The 21,216-nt window shown below is 44.6% G+C and overlaps 1 protein-coding gene across 3 annotated transcripts in view; it reads right to left on the minus strand.

The window, feature by feature from the left end:
• The window catches only part of Syn3 (synapsin III), a 416,223-nt gene that overhangs the window by 370,005 nt on the left and 25,002 nt on the right, over nucleotides 1–21,216 (minus strand). The gene's annotated exons all lie outside the window — the stretch shown is intronic.

Genomic DNA, 21,216 nt, shown 5'->3' on the forward strand with positions numbered 1-21,216 from the left:
TCCCACTGGCATCCTGTCCACACCCAAGGTGTGGAGGGAGCCCTAGATTCCTGTCTCCCATGAAAAGCCCTCCTCTTGAGGCATTCAGGCACCTGCTTACTGGTGCCCCCTAGAGGTTGTCTCCAATCAATGCACCCTTCTGTACTCCACAGCCAGTTTTCTTATGTAACCTTTCCTGCAACACCTTTCCCATGGGACTTCAATACTTAAGATCACCTCTATGAAATATTTAATTTTCTTCTAACCAAAACAGAAACTGTAAAGTGCAGATACTGTGTCACTTTGGTCCACTGTCTTATGCTGTGACCCAAGATTGTCTGGTGAATGTCAGCAGTCTCTCAGTGACTACTTGGGCTGCAAGAAGGCAACTTGGCTGACCTTTCTGGGATGGCACTCAGGAAATCCAGGACTTCTCTCCAAGATGGATCACCTGGGACCCAAACCCCACAGACACTCTTCACATTGAGCCAAGCAGCTGCTGTTATGTGAGGTGATTTCTGTTCTAATGTGCACACTGACTGGCCCAGTGGAGAGGGACTCAGTGGCCTCAGGCTTCACCCTTGGCCTGTAGCTTCTCTGCTTTTTGCCTTCACAAAACTTTAGTTGTCTAAGTCCATCCACCTGTAGCATCTGTCAGCCAAGGTCTAGCCTGCCTGTTTCTCCATTCTGCCTGTTTCCTTTGCCTCGATGCCGGCAAGCACTTGACAGAGTGCCAAGGCTTGCAGCCAGGAATGCTGTTTCCTGTCCATTTCCTTGTGCAGGTTGTATTTTTAGTTCCCAGAGCCCAGGGGTCTCTATGACTTCCTCAGCTAACATCTGAGGCTGAGCTGTTTCCACCAGCTCAGGTTCATCTTGCAAACAAAAGAGGCTCTGAAAGCCAGTGCCCTGGTTCAACTTCCTCAGCCTCCAGATGGGGAGGTCCTACTTAGGAACAGGGCCTAGCATCTCATGGAAGCCTCACATCATTGAGCTATGGGTACCACACAGCTCTGTGACTTCTCTGCAGTGCCCAGGACCAGCTACTATGGTTGATCAAAAGTACCTTTTACCCACCAGAAAAGCACCCTGTGTGTAAGATAAATGTTAAGTAGGAAAGGCAGGGTCTGGAGATACAGAGAGAGGGAGAGGGAGAGGGAGGGGGGAGAGAGAAAGAATATGAATGAATGTGTATATGCATACATATGTGTGTATGTGTAAATGAATAAGTATGCACATGAATAAGAAAGGTAGGGAAAGATAAATGTATAAAAACAGGTCAAGATAAATATTTAAGAAAACTGAAAAAAAATAAAATTACACACGACATTCCTAAATGTGGAAATAATGGAATATTTAAACCAAAATAGACAGCAGTGATTTGCACTTTTGATGAGGTACTCTCCCATGGTTTATTATCCCCTTCCCTGCTATATTGCTTTACAAGAGCTGGCCTTTCTTTGTCCATCTCTCACCTGCAAAATGAAGGCAGCAGCAGTGTTTATTTGAATCACTGAGCCTTACATGAATAAAGCTGAGACAAGTGCTGTTTTAGAGCTGTTACCTCTGAATCAAGTGGTCCCATCTTACAAAGCAAAAGGAACTTGGGAGACTCAGGAGACTCAGAAACTTGCTGGATTCAGAAGGCCCCTCCCCAAGGTTATGGACAACTGCTGAGAGGAGCCGCTCCTGTGGAGTTGCCTACCACTTGGTAGGGAGCTCTAAAGATTCAGGCTTTGTGAATCATCTGTTGCCTGTGCTGGGGTGAGCTTTTTAGCCATGTTCCAGAGGTAACTCCAATAAACTCTTTGGTTCACTGAGCTGGAGTTGGGTGAAACTTTGTTGTTAGTCCTCATCTGAGGTGGACAGACATTTAAATGCGTCTCCCCAGGAAAAGACCCACAATCGTTGCCTAGGAGAAATACCAGGCAATGAAGGTAATAGCTGTCATTAACCTGTGAATCACAGAAAAATCCCAGGTAATAAAAGTTAGTTGTCACAGCTATCATTAAACCTGTTTGCAACAGTAATTTATTGATCTAAGAGTAGGCATCAGTGTCCTCCTGGGCTGAGAAAGCCGAAGGACAGAATGGGCAAATGACTTGGCCAAGGTCACGAAGCTAGTGGGTAGAACAGTAAGAACATGGACTCAGGACTCTCTTACTACCTATTCATCACTAATGCATGCACGTAACTAATTCTCATTGGATAGTTACTCTGCTGTTGTAGTCAGCAAAGCTGAAAAGAGTTGGAGATCTGAAAATACTTTGACATCAGACACGATGACACAAAATTTGGAATTTTCCCTGCTGGTTTTAGGTCTTGCTTTGGTCCAGTGTTTCTTTACCTTGCCCCCTTCCTCCTTCATTCTATGCTGTGATATGCTGAAGATGTGTTGTTTGCCTTTTCCTTTTACATGGGTTACAGTTAAGAAATTGCCTTGAGTCTTAGAAGACATTTAACTTTAAAATGGTGAGATAGAAAGATTATGGGAACTTTTGAAGTTGGGTTGAATGTGTTCTGCATTGTTATATGGCTATAAGCTTATGGGGCTAGAGAGTGGAAAGTGGTGGTTTGGTTAAGACTGGCCCTCACAGGTCCATAGTTTTGAATGCTTGGTCATCAGGGAGTGGGACCATTGAGAAGGATTAGGAGTTTTGGTCTTATTGGAGGATGTGTATCACTTGGGGTAGACTTTGAGATTTCAAAAATCTACACCAGGCTCAGTGTTGCTCTCTCAGCCTGAAGATCAGGATGTAGCTCACAGTATTGCTCCAGTACTGCTGCACTCTTTACTGGAGTCGTAATGGACCTACCCTCTAACACTACATAACCAACGCCCCCTCGATTAAATACTTTCTCTTATAAAAGTTGTCTTGGTCATGGTGTCGCTTCATAGCAATAGAAGACATCTGCCAAGAACTGGGCACAGGACTGGTCACAGGGCAGTCATAACTCCTGTCCTAGTAGAGGGAGATAGACCATTAACATGAATGAAGAGGAAAAGTAAGCCCTGATAAGAAGACAGGGCTTTGGAGGAGTGAGTGTCCTGTCAAAGTGAGGACATCATTGGCATTTGACCAGTGAGAAGAGCAAGGGGAGAGGAACAAACCACATTAATGGTGCATGGCTTGTCAGACAGAGGGCCAGCCTGTCTAAAAGCCCTGAGGCTAGAATATATATGGAAAATTCAAAGACAACCAAGGAAGCCGGAAGGAAGGACCAGAACTGAGCTAGTGAGGAAGTGTGAGGAAGGAGATGTGGTCAGAGACTATGGGGCTCAGTGAGGATGTGGGATTTTATTCTGCAGGAGATGGTGCAATAGCATGAGCCTTGCTATCCCACCAGCATCTTCTCTGGGGAAGGTGACAATTCCCTCCTCTTCCTTCTTTTCCTCCCTCCTCCTCACCACCAACATGGCTATATTTGGCAATGCAAAATGTCAGAATCACCTTTGAAAAGATAGAACCTCTAACTTCAAAGGAACTCTGTAATGATAAGAGTTTGATTATCCCAAACTTAGATGACCACTTGTTAGTGGGTCAGGTGGAATTTGATAGCTAGGAACTAGTGAATCCGTGAGTGACTTAATTGTGTCCTGATGGTCACTCCTGCTTGTTCAGGGTTCCCAAGATAATTATATCCATAAGTGCTCAGTACTCAAAACAAAATATCTAGTGTCCTTTCCCTATGTCAGGTGGGAAGTTCAAGGTGGAGGGCTTCTGACAATGTACCTAGGGCAGGATGGATGTTCCATGGAGGAGAGGGGGAAAGCAGGATGAAGGTAAGGGGTGGAGAAAGGGGAAGAGATGCATTAGAGGAAGAGTAAAGGAAGCTAGCAGGAGGGAAAAAAGAAGAGGGCCCTTGAGGCCTTACATGGGTGTCCAAATTTCTGACATTTGATGCTGTCATCTACGAATATGTTGGATTATATTCAGAGCTATCTATGGGCTGAGAACTGGACATGCCTGCGAAAGGAACAGAACCAATGCTTCATTGTTCCATTTCTGGTGCTCTTATAAGGTTGAGAGACACCCCCTTCCCAATCTTGCCATCTAAAATGACCTTTTACTTCCCACAATAGACAGTGCACCCATTTAGCCATTTCAAGACCACAGCTTAAACTGAGATACGAATGTTAATGACTCCTTGACATACATTTCTCAGTGCCAAGCAGGGCTCCACGTGGCTCCGTGGTGCTCTCCTGCTGAGAGATGTTTTGGATGTTCAGAGACTGGGACAGAAAAGTATATTCCATTAGTCACTAGTAACACCCAGTAGCTTACAGGTAAAAGAACTGCAGGGACAAAAATGGAGAAGAGACTGAGGGAAAGTAGCTCCAGTTACAAACCCAAATTGATGCTATGATGTACTTACAGACAGGAGCCTAGCATGGCTGCCCTCTGAGTGGCCCAACAAGCTGCTGACTGAGACAGATTCAGATACTTACAGTCAACCAATGGTCTGAAGTCAGGGACCCCTGTGTTTGAATTAGGGAAAGGCTGGAAGAAGCTAAGAAGGAGGGCAACCTCACAGGAAGACCAGCAGTCTCAACTATCTAACCCTAACCCTGAGATCTCTGAGATCTGAGGACCTCTGAGATCTCTCAGACACTGAGCCACCAACCAGGCAGCATACACTAGCTGAGCTGGTACGAGGCCCCTGACACATATACAGCAGATGACTGCCTGGTTTGGACTCAATGAGAGAAGACCCACCTAACCCTTGAGAGACTTGAGGCCCCAGGGAATGGAGAGTTATGTCAGGGTGTGTGTGTGTGGGGGGGGGGGGGTTGTTGGGGACATCCTCTTGGAAATGGAGGAGGAGGGATGGGATGAGGAGCTGCCGGAGAGCGTAATGGGAAGCGGATAATGACTGGAGTGGAAAAAAAGGGTAAAGATGATGATGATGACAAAAAACTGAAAGAAGCAAGGATGGAGACCAGGAAGCGGGGCAGCTAGGGTGAGAATCAGCAAAAGCCATCACTGGGATGAGATTCTGGGGTGAGGGCACTGTGTGAAGATCTAGCTGGAGACATGGAAAAATGTATCAGAAAGGGTGATAGGAATAGCTTATTCATATGGGCTTGAGAATGAATGTTCTTTGTATTTTTCATTTTCAAGGTCCAACATCATTGCCAAGGTTGTGAGAAGGAAAAAAAAAAGCACTTAGCCACTCATTTCTTTGTTCCCCTTGCTATGTGAGACAAGGGAGGACAGGGCCTGGAACTGCTGGTAACCTGTGCCTCATCTAACCCCAGTGCATACCTGCAGAGAGAACAGCCCTGTCCCAAGAAAGACTTTACCACTTCCTACCACTGGGCCCTCTGGAAATGTGGCTGGGGTTGTGCCCAGGGAGCGTCCCCTTCAGTTCCTCCTCCACCTGTGGCTGACCATCTGGAAAGCCAGCAGGGTGAGCACTCAGGGTGCTGAGAAGCACAGGATGAAGAATGTTAAGCAGGGTTAAGCATTTATAAGCACTACCACTGGGTCAGAGAGCCTGAGCACAGTGGCGTGTGCAACAGTGATATTTAAGGAGGAAGACCCCAGGAAAAGGGAACAGGAGGGACAAAAAGTTCAGTGTGTTCCATAATGATTTATGCCAAATAAATGCAACATAAAAATTACCATCTCGAGTGTACAATTGTTGTTCAGTCACCATGGTGCCCTTCTCCAGACATTGTGTGTATGTGTGTAAGCAGGAAGAAGGGTGGACAGGTGTCCGTAGGCTGACTTGTGCATGCGTATGCATGTGAAGGTCAAAGGGCAACCTCAGGTGTTGCTCTTCATGAAGCATCTCCCACTTTTTTTTTTTTTTTGAGATAGGGTCTGTCATCAACCTAGGAGAGGTCTAATTGAGAAGCGCCTCTAGCCACTGGAAGGGCTCTGTCTATTTGGAGTAAGAACTGCAGCTTTCAGAGAGATCTGTGCCACAGAAGGTAAACTATTGGTACTTAACAGTTTCTTCAGAGATTGAAACATTCTATTCTTCAGGGAAGCTCCTTAAGCAGGAAGTAAACAACTCAAAACACCTTCAGGAAGTCCCTGAAACCAGACACACTAAGACCCTCCCTATCAATGTAAGCAATAACAATTGAAAGTCCTTCTGAGACTAGATGAACAGAACTACAAAAAAGACTCTAAGACCAGTCTAGCTGCTTGAAAGAAGCAGAAACCAGCTAAGCTTCCAGGAAGGGGTTTAGACAACTGAGGCACCTGGAAATGACACTCTCCAACTTGTTGAGCAACTTGCAGGCTGTGCAGTATGCTCCAGGTTCCCAGCTTCATGAGCTGTTGCCCATACTGGGGTTGGTTTTGAGATACTGCTGTTTTTTGAGTCATTTCTACTCCTGTAAGTAACCCTTCACCCATATTTCTGTAAATGACCTCAGTAAAACTCATGGTTCACCAAGTTGAACTTCAGTGGTATCCACTCTTTGTTATGTACTGGGTTCCCTATCTGGGATAAGTAGATGTGTGTGTTGCATCTCCCCAGGAAATGTTTTGTCACACAACAGTTGCTTCCAGCCCCAGAAGCATCAGGCACCAAACTAGAAAATCCCCACCCCTTCTCCCAAAACAACAAAGACTAGCCCAATTCTCCTTTGCCCAGGTTGCCCAAGACCAGCAAAATTTCCCAACTCCAAAACTGCTCAACATCAGAGCCATACCACTGCTCCAGAGGTGGTGAAGGGTTAACCAAATGCAAACACAGTAAATGTGGTGAGAGGAGATATTTCCTTTCTTTGGCTCACACACCTGCCACAGGAAGCAGACACGTGCTCTCTGGGACCCAGAGGCCTGGCTGAACTTGTGTTTCAACAAGCAAATGAGCATTGCCTGGACACAGGATGGCTTAGCACGTCCCAAGCTAGTTTTTGAGAGCTACTGAATAGCCTAAGGCCCCATCTGTTTTCAATCTTGTTAAAAGGGCCTCATGCGCTGGCGCCTATTTAAAATAACGCACACATGGTGTTTCTAAAATGGAGAAGAAAAAAGGGCTGTGCTTTCCCCACCAGCATAGCTTATGTGTTTATTTTGGAGCAGGCATTGGGAGTTCTGAGACAAGACATAGCTAATTTCTCTTTCTGAGGTTGATTTGCAAGTCCCTAGGCTTTCGCTCCAAGCATTATAAGCAGCTCAGTTTGAACCGGTCATCCTTGCAAAGGTCCACTGTGAAATGGTTCCAAATTAAGACGAGGCTCAGCAAAGGGGAGCCCTGGGGCCACTTGCTTGTGTGCAAATGGGCTGTTTCCCCACTTCCTTTCTTTAGCAGAGACTCATGTTTCTAGAAGTTCAGGTCCTTTTCCCAGGCACTCATTTTCTTCTCAAGAGGCCACAGGAGTTCCAGTATGACGTGGCCAGGTATGATGTGCTCAAATAAGTAAATAGGTTTATGGAGTTGAAAACGTGGCAGTTGTAGAAATGCCCTTATTACTTCCCGTGGATACAAAGGAACTATAAAATATTCTATTGGGAAGGGGAATAACTTTTGAAATGTAAATCTCAGTGACTATTACTGAGGGTCGCAAGTGATGAACATGTACAAACATCTGGTTCAGTCCTGGCTTTTGATTCTAGGGGTACACCCACCAGTGAGACTGTATGGTGGTTTGAATAGGTATGGCTCTCATAGACTTATGTGTTTGAATGCTTGACCTCAGGGAGTGGCAATCTTAGGAGGTGTGTCCTTTTTGGAGTGGGTGTGGTTTTGTTGGAGAAAGCATGTCACTGTGGAGGCGGGCCCCACAGTGGCCCAGTGTGGAACAGTCTCCTCTTGCAACTTGCCTATCAAAATGTAGAATTCTCAACTCCATTACCATGCGTGCCTGCACACTGCCATGCTTCCCACCATGATGAAATGGACTAAATTCCTGAAACTATGAGCAAGCCCCAAAGAAATGTTTGCCTTTGTAAGAGTTGCCATAGTCACGGTGTCTCTTCACAGCAATAAAACCCTAAGTTAGACTACAAATGCATGTCCATAGGCCACAATGGAGGTCTCAGACCTTTGCATGTTTTGAGAAAATATCACCAGAGTGTAAAATTCTTCCATAGCCTCATCAGCTCCCACCCCACACATGTCCTCTAAACTGGAGTGAGTGAAGTAGAAATAAGATGAGAGAGAAAAAAAACAAAAACCAAAAAACAAGACAACAACAAAAAACAAAGATATCAGAGCAACAGTGATGGCTCAAGTCACTTTCTGAACCTTCTCTTTTGCTTCGATCCTAAGGAACCTGGAGGCGTATCCACTTGTCAATCATAGGTGACATGGAAGTTCTTCCATTAAAGATGACAGCAGAAGCAATGACAAAATAAGTAAAAAAAAAAAAGGTTGTGCTTTATGGACTTGAAAAAAGTGGCAGTTGTACAAATGCCCTTACTACTTCCTGTGGGTACAGAGGGTCTATAAAATATTCTATTAGTAATCTAAAATGTATTCATTTTGCATTAAATATTTTAAAATCAATACTAGGTATTGAACCTAGGGTTCCATGCTAGGCAAATATTCTACCACTAAGCTATGACTTGGCCCCCTTTTATTTTAGTTTTTTCAAGATGGGTCTTGTGAAGCTCTCTAGGCTGGCCTCATAGTTACTAAGCAGCTCAGTATGACCTTGAGCTCTTCATCATCCTGCCTCAGCTTTCCCAGTATCTGGGATGAAGGATGTGCAACACAGGGCTTGGTAGATTTTTACCAATAATGTTCTGAGTACCGTTCTAAATTCAGTCTTGACACTCAGCTGATGGGATGGTTCTGTCATTCTCACTCTGCTTTATGTGTGTGTGCTGGCTTTTGGAGGTAGGGTTTTACCATGTTTGCCTTTGCACAGGCATTATGACCACATCTTCTCTATGTACTGATGGCTGGACACTAGGGGCCATGATGACTTTAGGAGACAAGTCCTTATGTCAACCAGTCTCTGGACACAAAAATCTACTGGCTTACAGAGTGCCTGTCAGTGCAATCTAGTCAAGCTAGCCCCCTCACAAGCTTTATATTTTCTGGTTGTCACACTCCAATTAACCACCTGCCTAGGTTTACCAGAGTAGAAAGCTTCCTTACTGTCCAATGCTCACCATTGCAAACCAGGCATCCAGTCTGAGCCTGAGTACCCTGTCTCACCTGGTGCTTCCTGCAAAGCCACAATTATGCCTCTCGCCCATGCTTTCACTGTTCTCTTTGCTTCTGGAACAAGCTAGTTTCTCCCTCTGTTCTCCCTGCACCCATGAGCATGTTATGCTTTCTATTGTCAGGGGACTGTTAGTGTAATGTCTTCTTTCTTCATGATATTCCTCTACATGTCTGAATGTCTTCCTAAGTGGAATCAAAACAAAACTAAGGTACCTTTAAAGAACAGCAGGGTGTACTGCACCTCTGTGGCCTGCAGAAATCTCATGCAGAGAGCCCAGAATTTCTGCTGGGCTCCTTTTCTGCGTGGAGACTGGGAGATAAGGGAGGGATTCTCACACACACACACACACACACACACACACACACACACACACACGCCAAGCGTGATCATACATGCCTAGCTTTCAAGTCCATCTCAGAAACTTCCTAGCTATGGGATCTTATTAGGGAGATACAGAAACTTCTGCTCAGTGGCTCTCCCTATAAACATCTTGCAGGACTCTGTCCTATCTCTGTCTTTAGGCTGCATGTGGCATCTTCAGGAGAGAGTGAAGGTGGAGTTTGTTCAGAGTGAAGCTACACTGTCATAAACTGGACTCATACTGTCTGCTCTTAGGGTAACACGGGGCTTCTGGCTCAGGAGCAGCATTTGGGTTCTTGGATCTGGGGAAGAGTCAGCCCTGGCACCTCTGACATTTTAAGCTGGATAGTTCTGTAGTGGTTGCTTCTCTGGGCATCACGGGATATTCATCCCTACCCTCTATCCTTATGGTTGTTAGAACCAAACATCTCCAGATATTGCAGAACATTCTCACGGATACAAAATCACTCCTTGTGAGAGACTACTGCTGCAGGAAGAGAGATGAGAGAGGCTAAGCTATGTCCCCACTCCCAGCATATTGTCTCCATCTGTCTTTATGCCGACTTTTTGACTCTCTTCTTTTCTACCCTCCTCACTTCTGCCTCGTTCTCTTAGTCCTTTTCTTCACACTTTGCTTATTCTTCACCATCATCTCCTCTCCTCTTTTCTCATCTGTCTCTCCCCCCTCCCCCATTTCTTCTTCTCTCAAAGATGCTCGACACGGTGCAAGCCACCACCAGTACCCTTGGGATACCATGGCTGTGAGGAGCAGCGTCAGAAACAAGATGTGACACAGTACTAGGTGAGAGAGGCCCATTAGAGTTCAAGTTTGTTTCGAATGGATTTGGCTTCATTCCCTTCTATGATTACTGACTGAGCTCATCTGTCCAAGACCCAACCACTTTTTCCACAGCCTAGCAGCAGCAGGCGTGTGTGGACTATAGCTGGCCAGCCTGTGGGTCCACCATGCTGCCATCACTCAGTGTTCTGTAGAAAGGTATGTGAATGGTCTCTGCTTAACTGGAAAGTGAGTGTCCATTCATGAAACAGTTGTGTCTAGTGTGGAAACAGGGCAGATGTGGGGTGTTCATTCATTCTGTATTTTCTAGCTCTTCCAATCAAAAGTAACCCAGCAGGCTAGTTCCAGAATGCCTTCCATTTTCACTAAAGCAGATCCAGTTTTGGCCACACGTCAAACTCAGCTACCCTGCTATCTCCATTAATTAACAAATGGGAGCTCAGAACACTGAGTCCCATTGGTGAGAAAAGGCAGAGGCAGAATTCCACCCCTTATCCATCTCAGGCTAGACACAGCCCTGACTACCACACCACACTCCCTGAATACACCTCTGCTTTTCTGAGACTGCAAGGCCATTTCCTCCATGAAAACAAAATGCTATGTAATAGTAATGGCGGTTCAAATGAGCCTTCTTAGTTCTAGAAGCGTACTATTATTTCCCACAAGATATGTGCAGAGAAGGATTATGGGAAATCAAAAGCACACAGAAGCCTGGTAGAAACTGCAGACAAGTATGCCAGATATAAGGGGTGAGTCAACACTGGGAGCTAGGAGAAGGGAGTGGCAGCTAGGAGTTCAAGTCCTCAGACACATAAGTCTATGTTGCTGATACTCTGTGGACCGGGTTTTGCCACCTGTAGCAGTAACAGGTCACAAGGTCACTGAAGGGAAACTGGGTTGTAGACAATAAGATCTTGCCTATCTATACAATTTCATTTCTTTTCTTTTCCCCTTTCCTACTCTCCTCCCTTCTTTACCTCCTTCCTTCTTTCCTCTCTGTCTTTTGACATGTCTTACTATGTATCCAAGAACGACATCATTCCATCCTGCCTCTACCTTCCAAGTGCTCTGAACGGAGGGATGAATCCATGCATCCAGTTTATGTGGTGTGGGATGGAAGTCAAAGGCTTCATGTATACCAGGCAAGCACTCTACCAACTGAGCTATATCCTCAGCCTGTTCTCTGTTTCTGCGTCTACATGCACGTGCGCACACACATGTATATGAACACATTTAATATACAGGACACATTAATGTCTCTGTTAGTTTTAGAGTGAAAAACTACATTTCATAAAGCCTACAGGGGAAAGAAAGTCTACATCTGAACTGATCAGAAACCATAAAACAGTTTCCAGCCACACCATCTAGAATGTGTCTGATCTCCTAAGTTAAGTAGGGTTAAGCCTGGTTAGGATTTGGATGGGTAAAAGAAGGAAGAATCAGCTTTATAAAGATGGATAAAGAAGTAAGCACAGGCATGGCCAGATAGGGGTATGAAGAAAACAATGAGTGGTTATCTACATTGATAGCCATTGTGTAGAAATAGCATTTTTTGACATCAAGTCACAGAAAATGTGTGAATGCTTCCAGGAATAAGAAACCATTTAAAGTAACGATCTGGTACATCCAAAATCATCCACAAGGACCACTAACCAGAGTGAGGAAAAGAGCAAAGGGAAGACAGGTTTACCAGGGTAGGAAGGGCTTTGATGCTGCCTAAAGACTTTGGCCCTCAGCCTACAGACTTTGAGGAGCCTGGAGCATGGAGTGCAGCCGGAGCCAGAGAGAGACCAAAGCAATTGTATAAGAATAAGCGAATTAAGAGGAATCATCAAAATCCCATTCAGTCCAATGAGTGAAGTGTTTGGGGTTCCTGGCAATTGGCTGGCCCAGGAAGGGGAGGTGCAAGCCCTGGCTTCCATTGCTTTTCCTGGCAGCCACTAGAGGGGTTGGGCAACTGTCTCCTTCTTGTCTGGATAGCATGCAGACTTAGGAGGGGAGGACCTGACTGTTGGTACAGTTCCATACCAAACAGACTGACAACCCACTAGTATAGTCATGAGAGGAATCACAGAGTGTTATCAGGGAGGAAAGGAAGGTTCTAGTAATGTGGATAGAGAAAGTTAGAAAACCAGAACGGCAGTCTGTGACCCCAAGGAAACTGCCCTGATAAGTCCATTTGTCTGAAGAGATGAGGCAACAGGTAAATTAATAGGACAGCTACCAGCTGGAAAACCATGACAGTTCACCAATGAGGACATGATTCTTTCCATCTCTGGGAGCCTCAGTTGCCTATCTGAGAACTAAGGAGACTTGGGAGCCTCTGAAAGATGAAGGGCAGTGCTCTGGGAAAAGCAACCACTGTAAACAGCACAGAACTGACCCGCAGTGGCTCATTGTCCTTGCCCCCATGGTGCATTTGGGACCCCCCCCCCAAGTGTACCCCTAGATCCCTCATGCTGGCCTCTGGTCTATTTCCTGCTGGTGCTCTTTGTCAATGCTAAGTTCTTTTCCTTTACCAAGCCAGAATGACAGGAAGAGATAGAGAAGGTAGGTGAAGTTAGGTCTATCTAATGACAGGGGTAAAGGCCCTGCCCCTCAAGGAGGCCCTAGTTTCACAGATGCAGCAGTTGTCACACCTCAGCTCAGCCTTCTACTGGCCTTGGGGCCTTGGAGAGCACTCTTATCCTCCCCCTCTGTAGTCTCTGTGAGTTCCATCAGTACTGAGCTTGAGGGTTATGGTGAAAACAAACAGTGTACTGATCAATTGCTTGGACTGAGGTCAGTCACACATTCTGCATTGCAATGCCTTTGCTTACTCTGGGTCACTCATATTGAACCAGTTCTTTCTATGCATCCATTTCCAGGCAAGAGAAGATTTGGGGACCATTTCAGTTTCCATCTGAACTCTGTAGCTTCTTTTATTTTTCCCCTACTAAAAGCAAAATTGAGAAGTACTTGCTGAATGTGAACTGTGTACCTGAATACTAATTATATAAGTGAGGAAGTGTTCATTGCCAGATATCACATCATAAACTGCCATCACCCCAGGCATATTACCATCATAGCTTAAAAGTGTATGTGTGTGTGTGTGCGCGTGTGTGGTGCATGTTCATATATGGGCAATGCATGTAGAAGCCAGAGATCAATCTCAGGTGACTTCCTCAGGATCCATTCATCTTATCTTTTGAGACAGGGTCTCTCACTGGCCTGGATACCATCAATTATTCTAGACTGCTGGCTAATAAGTAAACCCAGGGATCCTCCTGTTTCTGTCTTCCAAGCTATGAGATTACAAGTGTAGACCACCATGCTCGTCTTTATATGTGGGCACTAGGGATTAAATTCAGGTCCTCCTGCTTGTACAGCAAGCACTCTACCACCCGAGCTGTCTCTCTAGTATACTAGCATAGCTTTCACACTAGTGTAGATTTTTTTTAACAGATATTATAATTAGGAAGGGAGGGAGGGGAAAGAGGGAGGGTTGGAAGGAGAGGGATGAAGGGTGGAAGGGAGAGAGAGAGAGAAAGAAAGAGAGAGAGAGAGAGAGAGAGAGAGAGAGAGAGAGAGAGAGAGAGATTGATTATGTTATTAATACTTACTCTCCAAAATAGAGGTTACATCTGTCTTCCCTCAGCAGAGTAGCTCTACCAGCACAGAGAGGCTCTCTATTTGTTGAATACTGATGCTGCCCTGTTCTCAGTGAGAACGACAGGCAAGTGAACTGGCAGTAACAAAGGTATCTGGTAAGTGTCATGGTAAACATGTGCACAGGGCACCTAGAATAAACACAGATAAGGAGGAGACAGACACCACAGTAGGGAAACAATCCTGAAATTAACTGTGATGTATATAGAGCGGACACAACGTAGGGATATCCAAGGAGAGACGTACGTAAGCCTTGGTGTGGGCTATGAACCAGGAGGGCTTGGGGTGAGGAGGACTGGAGTCCAAAATTGACAAATGAGGTGAGAAGTTCTTTAAGCAGGTTATGTGTCCAAGATACAGCATCAAAGTTGGGAAGTGTCCACACAGCCTCTAGAGTCAGGCTGACTTGAATTCAGCTGCGACTCATAAACCATATGGCTGTTGGCAAGCCCTGGTTTTGTTCTCTGGAGAATGGGGGGCCTTATGGTACCTACTCACCACAGGGAGTTGATGAGGATGAGGTAAAGAAATTTATACTAAATGTTTGGTAGATGCCTCGTGTTCAGAAGCATGAGGACAGATGCCCTTACGCTTAGTGCTATCATAGGAAAACACCATTCATGGAAATTCTAAGGACAACTGTGAACTCACTGAGGATGGGTCCAAGACAGGTTTGGTTTATATTGAATTCTATTCCAACATAAGTAGTACACTGGGGAAGCTCCTGTGAATATAGAAGACAGGCACTGTAGAACACACAAACCCATTCTCAGATATCAACTTCTAAGCATGAAACCATGTGCCCAGACATTTCCATGCGTAAGTCCTGTTTATGTGTCAGCCCCACTCCCTTCCTCAGGAGACATGCTCGGGTGGGCTGGAAGATTCCTCAGACAATATAATAGATTCATTTCCAGTTTAGCATAACAGCTAGACACAGTTCTGCCGTAAAGTCATCCAAGTCAATTAAATGGTGTTTTTCCCTGCTGGGCATTTAGAAGTCCGTTTAATTCCTTCTGGTTTTCTGGGCTATTTCATGACAGGTTCCACCCTGAATTAATTAATAACCCTGGGGTCCCTACTAAAATGCAAAGGTTCATATCCAGTGTGTAAGCACACCTTGGTTGTAGTCCCTGGCAGGCCTGGGGAAGCTCTGTGGGGTTTCTTTTGTTAGGGAGTTGGTCGGACCCTAAGTGGTGGAGAAAACAGTAAGGCTGGCAGGAAATGTGGAGAGGCCAAGCAAAACTTGAAGGGCAAAGCCGGGATAGAGGTATGAGGAAGGGCAGAGGGAGCCAGGAAGATGGCCATGTGCAGGAGTCACAAGCCCAGGATTTTAGTAGACTGGAAAATGGAGTACAGACAATGGAGCAGCCCAGGGCAAATGGCCAGCTAAGGTGATGTAGAAGGTAAAGTTCACAGTGGCTTGTCCAAAATGATGCCAGCTGGACACCATCATCTGGATCTGAGTATGTTCTCTATGTTCTAAGGAAATCAAGCCACCTCTTCACTTCTCCAATAGAAATGATAGGTACGATGATGGTGCTAAGAAGAAAAAGTGGTGAACCACCCACAGCACAAGTATCCACCTTCAAGCGTCTTACCTAAGGATAGTAACCAAGGATTGGGTGTCTCCTTCAGCAAACTGTATGCTAGGTGTCTGCCTCCAGCCTCAAGCCATCATTTCTAAGTCTGTCTCCGAAATAGGCCATGAGCAAATACAGTCTCCTCATAATTCCACAGGCTAATCTGACTAGTATCCCTGATGCCTCTAGGACACACTTTCAGTTACACAATGTCTTAGTTAGGATTTCTATTGTGACGAAAAAGCATGACCAGAAAAGAAGCTGAGGTGGGAAAAGTCTATTTGGCTTACACTTCCACATCTCTGTTCATAACCAAAGGAAAACAGGACAGCAACTCAAACAAGACAAGAACCTGGAGGCAGGAACTGATACAGGGGCCATGGAGGGGGTGCTGCTTATTGGCTTGCTCCACATGGGTTGCTCAGCTTTCGTACAGAAACCAGGACCACCAACCCAGGGATGAAACCACCCTTAATGGGCGGGGCCCTCCACAATCAATGACTAATTAAGAGCTGATGCAGAGGCCATGGAGGGTGCTGCTTACTGGCTTGCTCCTTATGGCATGCTCAGCCTGCTTTCTTATAGAACCCAGGGCCACCAGCTCAGCAATCTTACCACCCACAATGTGCAGGGCCTTTCCCCATCAACCACTAATTAAGAAAATGCCTTCCAGGCCTGCCTATAACCTGATCTTATGGAGGTTTTTATAAAATTGAGGTTCCCTCCTCTCATGTGACTTTAGCTTGTGGCAAGTTGACATAAAATTAGCCAGCATGCACAGTGTGTACTTAAAGCTCGTATGGAAGGGATTGCTCTATGCCCTCTTTTCCAGATTTATCTCCCATCATCCCTGTCCTAAATTGATTTCTATTATTGTGACTAAAAGCAACATAGGAGAAGAAAGGGCTCATTGGATTTACAATTCCATGTTACGGTCCATCATTTTTTGGAGAAAACAAGGCAGGAGCTCAAACAGCCAGTCATGTCACACCCACAGTTAAAAGCAAAGCAAAAAAAAAAAAAAAAAAAAAAAGAAAAGAACGAATCCTTGCTTGCCGGCTAGCTCAACTGGATCTCCCATCTGTATACAGTTGTATATACTCTATACTCCCTGTCTAGGAAACAGTACTGACCACACTGGACTGGATTAATTAAGAATTCCCAGTAGACATGCCCACAGGCCAACCAAATGTTGACATTCCCTCACTGAGACTTTTGTCCCAGGTGACTCTCAGTTATGTCAAGTTGACAGTGAAAATCAACCAGAACATTCCTTTCTCATGCATGCTATCATCTGATCTTTTCTCCATATGTGACAAGCTAAGAAATAAAACATGGTGTGTAGCTGGAAGGCCTGATGTCCACATCTGTTCACTGATTTTATCCTTAATTCTTTTCTCCAAATCCCAGATGATCACCTACTTCTCTGATGCCTTTACTGACAATGTCTCACAGCAGGGAAGTCTCTGGGAAACATATACCATGATACAGTCGCCAGATGATGAACTCTTTGAGGGTGGAGGACTGTCATTAAGATCATTAAAAAGCAGGGTCTAGTGTCTCTTGAATAAAGGTGCAGTATAGATGGGACATATTCTGTTTATGTTTTTATTATACTCCCTCAAAGACACCTAAGGGCTTCCTGATTTCTCCTTTTGGACACCAACCTAATTTCCATTGGGGTCTCATTTATCTAATGGGGAAAAGGCATGTGTTGGTGAATTAGAATGGCCACAAAGAAAGGTAAATTACCAAGCTGTATCTTTATCATCTCTGAATGGCCTAAGAGGAAAAGGGAAAAAACCCACACAAGAAACTACTCAAGGATTGGGTGATCAGGATAAGAACTCAGTTGTAAAACTATCATTCTCTCTACTCCAGGCTCTACACTGAGTGCTTCACATGTGCTAACTTATTTCAGTCCATAGGTACTTACTAAGCTCAGGGGTGATTGTAACCTTTGGGATGAAATAAAAGAACAAACAGAACTTTTGACAGCGGAACTTTGCTGCCACAAACCAGAAACATCCAACAGTAAAGGCCACTAGGGCGAGTCAGGAAAAGGGTAGCCGTGTGCTGGAGAACACCACATATGAGTTTGTACCATATCCAGTAGATCAAAAGAGCACAGTGAGATTCCTGTACTCAAGGGACCTGAGACATGAGGAGGAAAGTCAAATGCTTCTGATGACAATATTCAAGAACAACATCTATCCTGATTTGTGCGCTTCGATGAAGATTCTACCTTGGTTAAGTCAAATCTGAATTCAAACGTAGCTGGTGTACACACTGTGAGACAACATCTGGTGAATTCAATGATGCTCCTTGAACCTCAGTTTTTTTCAGCAGTGGTCATCGCTGAAGATTAAATGAGTCTACACACACAAATTCAAAAGGCACTTACTATGCTGGGGTGCTTCAGGGGTAGTTTGCTACTGTTGCTACTGTTATCACTTCTCCAGTTTCTCCACTTAAATTGATGGGCCTACAGGTACAGGAAGCTTATAAACCCACACAAATCAATGCCATGGTAAAGGAAAGTCACCATCCTCAGCCTGATGAGTTATGGTTCAACTAATACATTCTAGCATCCCACCTGTTTTTCCCTTCCCCTATTTCCCAGCTGGTTCTTAAATTTGAAGAGAAAAGGGCATCCATGGAGACCTGCACACTTTTAAAATAACACAAAACAGAACATCTGAGGTCAGGGTAAGCCAAGTCAAACAAATAAATCTTGCAGGATTGTATTAACAAAACAAGGCTTACTGGATCAGTGTAGCCGGACTCAGCTCCATAAAGAGCTGCCAAGCTCTGGTGAGTTTCAAACACAGGGAGGTCAAACAGGAAGATCAAGTCATGGGGTACCTTAGAACTCAGCATCAATGCTTGGCCTGGAACAGAGATCGTTCTATATGGGATGGGTTTCAGAATTGAGGTCTTGAGTACAGCCTTAGAAATCTAGCTCAATGAGACTTGTAGATCATTTCTAGGACTTCCTTAGAGATTTAAATACCTAGTACCTATCAACATTGTAAATGGGCTCTTGAAGGTTTGGCATCCTCTGAGGTACAGATCTTAGATGGATTCTGGCCTGAAAGAAGTTTATTAATGAATGCTTCAGCGAGCGCCACCACTGTAAGACATGGGAAATATGATAACAGGCAAGAGAATACAGATGAACTGCATGGACATTTGAGGAGATGTCTCTATCAATGCCACAAGGAGCTGTGAGGTAGGGATGGGCCTTCATGGCTGGTTTACATTCAAATGGAGGGGCAAGGATCTTTGTAGAATTGACTAGAACTGCAACCAGGAAAGAGGCATGACCTTGAGCAGGCATCTCTCTTTACCTAAGGCATATCTAAAAGAGGGCTGAGGGCTATTCTGAGATCCAGTCTAGCAGCTGAAGCGAAAAAGTCCTCCAAATTTTTTACATTTATTTTTCAAATTCTCTCTCTCTCTCTCTCTCTCTCTCTCTCTCTCTCTCTCTCTCTCTCTCTCTGTGTGTGTGTGTGTGTGTGTGTCTGTGTGTGATTTCATGCCTGTTTGCACATACACATGTGTATATACATGTACATGTGAGTGCAAGTGGCCATGGAATCCAAAAGAGGAGGTTTAGGCAGTTGTGAGCTCCCCTCTCCCCACACACTGTGGCTGCTGGGAATTGAACTCTCTCTGAGTTTCTTTTCTGTTGCTGTGATAAAATACTATAACCAAGGCAACTTATAGAAGAAAGGGTTGGTTTGGATTTATGATGTCAGATGGATAAGAGTCCATCATGGCACGGCAGTGAGATAGGAGGTGATAGGCCTAGTGGCAGAAACAGGAAACAGGGCCTCACCTCCTTCCTCAAACACAAGCACAAAACTGGGAAAGCAAACAAGTGACATGAGGCGTTTACTCTCCAACTTCCTCTAGGAAGGTGGCACCACCTAAAACTCCCAAACAGTGCCACCAACTGAGAATCAAGTACCCAAATACTGGAGCCTATGGAGGACATTTGTCATACAAGCTACCTTAAAGTCTGGCCTTCTGCAAGAGCAGAACATGCTCTTAACTGCAGAGCCATCCTTCCAACCCCAAATCCTTTCTTTAACATACATTACAGCATCCACTACTGGCATCAATTTTGGATGGAGTCATTCCCCTGGGAAGAATGAATTCTATAGACATATTATCAAAAATCTGAAGTGACAGCTGCAGCATCACCTACAATAGTAAGTTTATGGAAAATAATTCTGATATGTCCCTATGAGAGCATTCTAGGCAATATAGATCAGAAAGCATCGTCTGCTTATTCTCATGGACAACTCTAAGTTAAATTAAATGTCAACTGAAAATGCCTTTAATCCCAGCACTCAAAAGACAGGCAAGTAGATCTCCAAATACAAGGTTAGCCTGGTCTATATTGTTTCAGAACAGCCAGAGCTACACAGAGATAACTTGTCTCAAAACAATTGTGAAAAAAATTATTGGAAAACTCAGTGCTCAGCTGAGTGTATATAAGCAAGAGGAAATGTGTGCATGTTGGGGGGATGAAGGAGTGATTATGATGGGCATTGTTACTATTCAGCTCTATATCCATCCCTCCAGATTCTTCCTTATACCATGAGAGCTCAAAGTTGCAAGTCTTTATGCCCCACATTCTTTTGTTACATATATTCATCTTTGATTCTACCAATGGGAGTTATTTATGTAAGAACTGAAGTGGGGGAGGAGGCATCAGCCCATCTGCTTCTAATGTTAGTTACAGTGGTTTCATTGCCAGTAATAGTAGTTAGACAGATTGTAGCTGTTCCCGTAACACTCGCTGGGATGTGGGCTCAAGCTCTCCCTGGACAGTTCCAGCAGTGACAACCATGAATGAAAACTGTTGTGGCTTTGCATAATGTGACTTCCCCCTTTGATCCAACTGTAGTAAATCCTTATTAAATGCACCCCTCTGAAATAGCTAGAACAACTTCTGTGTATTTGGCTGTTCTTGTCCCATTTCTGTCACTAAGGTAAAATATTCTGCTAAAAAGTAACTACAGGAAGAATGGGTTTATTTGGCTTATATTTCCAGCTTCATTGAGGGAAATCAAGGCAGGATCCCAATAGAAGAACTTCTTCATATTCCATACAGCATTACTTATGAACAAGGAATTCACTTTCTAGTCAAAGAAACTCTACAAGAACCATGAAGAACAGTACTTGTTGGATGGCAGGCAGGTTCATGGTCATCTTTCTGTCCTAAGTTATTCAAGACCAACTGCCTAGGGAATGGTGTTGCCCACAGTAGACTGAGATTTCCACACATCAATTACTAGTGAAGACAACACCCATGGACATGCTTACAGGACAATCTGATCTAGGAAAAACCTCCCTTGAGAGTCTTTTCACAGATAACTCTAGGTTATGTGAGTTTAATGTAGAGCTAAACAGACACCAACCAAGTATCATATAGAACCCCACTTTACAGCTTCATATATTGGCATACATTCATACATTTGAAACCTCTCTGAAAAATCCACCCATCAAGGAGTATGCAGTAGTGGTTAAAGTGTGGGAGAAAAGAAGATCATCCAGGGAAAAAGCAGAGGAAGGCTTTTCACCAGATGCTACTTTGTACCTTTTCAGTTTTCTTTCTCTTTCTTCCTTCCTTCCTTCCTTCCTTCCTTCCTTCCTTCCTTCCTTCCTTTCTCTCTCTCTCTCTCTCTCTCTCTCTCTCT

The sequence above is a fragment of the Grammomys surdaster genome, unplaced genomic scaffold (assembly GCF_004785775.1).
Source record: "Grammomys surdaster isolate TR1022 unplaced genomic scaffold, NIH_TR_1.0 275, whole genome shotgun sequence".
NCBI lineage: Eukaryota > Metazoa > Chordata > Mammalia > Rodentia > Muridae > Grammomys > Grammomys surdaster.